The 2,082-nt window shown below is 36.0% G+C and overlaps 1 long non-coding RNA gene across 1 annotated transcript; it reads right to left on the bottom strand.

Moving 5' to 3' along the window:
* LOC104912279 lies at positions 1 to 2,019 on the bottom strand. Its single transcript, XR_794533.2, has 3 exons — positions 1,872 to 2,019; positions 1,231 to 1,260; positions 1 to 677 (listed from the first exon to the last, which is right to left on the bottom strand). It is a non-coding gene; the product is annotated as an uncharacterized LOC104912279 (long non-coding RNA).
* Between the last annotated feature and the right edge of the window lie 63 nt (positions 2,020 to 2,082).

Below are 2,082 nucleotides of genomic sequence, written 5' to 3' on the forward strand. Positions count from 1 at the left end.
TGCTTTGCAACCTCCATGTTGGGTATGAATTTGTTTACATTCCACAAAAGCCGATAGTATGATATTATTTTAGCATCCTTTTTGCCATGACATGGAGGATTGTTCACAAGAAGTTAGAGGTCATCTTTATTGTATGCAGTGAGGGGCAGTGACAGTGCTCAAATAAAGTTTTGCAAATGAAACCATCTGTCTGACATTCTGTGTTGGTTACTAACCACATATTGTCTAAGCAATTGTTTCTCACACCAATCTGTTTTCAGGTAGGTGTTCATCACATTTTCCCCTGGACATAAAAATAATTTAATGAAATCATTTAGCCAGGGTACAGTACGCTCACTTAAAATGGCACCTAGAACACTGACAAAAGTAATGATATCTAATGACTAAACCCAAAGAAACTAATGAAAGACATGACAGTAACCAGACATGGACCATGGTAGCCCAAGTAACATCTTTTGATTTGATTTCAATTTGACTTTATGGTGTTGTTGGTTGTTTTTTTTTTCCTGACATAAGTAATTAATCTAATATTACTGCGTATAATCCACGTCTAGGATGCCGAGCACATCTTCTGATGTTCACATAGACCATTTTGATGTAATAGCAGAGAGTGCGAAGGTACTCAAAATGCTAAACAACAGCAGGAGTTGGGGACTGGAGTGTTTCCCAGCAGAGCTCTATAAAAGCAGAGAACAAGCATGATAAGCCAAGTTCAAAACAGTTCTACTCATCACTATTACTAAAAACAGGTCGGTTTTTAAAAAATCTTTTACCTGTTATACCCTTCTATTATGTAGATACTTCTGACAATAAAAGTCAACAATGAAAGTCTCCATAAACGTTCAGCAAGTGTCAACAGTGTCAACACAAAAAATATGTGCCATTTTTTCCTCATGGAGAAATTCACTTTTGTTTCCTACACACTTTCATGGCAGACACTATTCTGTCAGACAGTCCCTCTGCTGCCATCTGTCACATGGCAATAAAACTGTGACAGAATATATTTGGGAATGTTCAACCCTCTACTGCCATACCACCAACACTGCCTCCAACATCAAGAGCCAACATAATTAAATAGGAGGCACTACTTTTGGAGCAGCCCTCCCACATGTTCACGTATTCTAAAATACTTATTCATATACAGGAAATTTGACAGATACTTCACAAATACAAAAAACACTTTCATTTTTCTACAACACAAGTATGAAGGAACCAGCAGAAAAAGCTTACCACTTGACTACCCCCTGAGGAAGGTGGTTGCTGCAAACAAACAAATAACAAGTAAGAAAATCTAGAAGTGTTACCACTCTGTGTTTCTGAAGACAAAATTTTGTCCATAATCAATAAAATTTTTACAACTTAACCCAGAGCATAGTTTAAGCTGTATAAGAAGGCAGTAGATTTAGAAAGGTAAAGTACACATTTTAGTTACGCATTCTCTTCATCCTGTCTTATACTTGAAAATAAAAAGTGTGAGGGAGGAATAAGTGAAATGTCACTGCAAGACTCAAGAGTCTGGTTTATTAAAAAATGAAATAAACATGATAGTAAAGGATTAACAGAGCAGGGCTTACAAAAATCTACTTAGAGAACAGGAAATTAAAATTGGAGGCCAGCAAAATGTAGTGGGGCCACAAACTACAATGTAAAGCAAGACAGATTCAGACTTAGAGTATAACTGATACTCAAATAGCTTTCCCAAGTTAAGGCCATATTTTTCACAGTTTGTTTAAGTATTGTTTAATACAAAGGGAACTAATACATGTTACCTGCAGACCAAAGCATTCATAAATTGCTCTATGAACTATCTATCTATTAGGTTCTTTGTTTACCAAGAAAAGAAGAAAATGCTGCAATGAAAGCTTTCTTACTTGCTTTCCAGAATAAGTGCTTCCTGAGGATCCCTGGAAAGTAATAGCAATAAGCCATTTAGTTCTACTGTAATAGACTCCTCATGAACTCTGTTTGAAGAGCACACATTCGTCTTGAAAACACCCTAGTTTTGTTACTGATTTTCATTTCACATTTTTCCTTGCAGTTTTTTTCAAGTGGTATCATATAAGCACAGCTACCCTTTTTTTT

This window comes from Meleagris gallopavo, chromosome 10 (assembly GCF_000146605.3).
Source record: "Meleagris gallopavo isolate NT-WF06-2002-E0010 breed Aviagen turkey brand Nicholas breeding stock chromosome 10, Turkey_5.1, whole genome shotgun sequence".
Taxonomy (NCBI): Eukaryota; Metazoa; Chordata; class Aves; order Galliformes; family Phasianidae; genus Meleagris; species Meleagris gallopavo.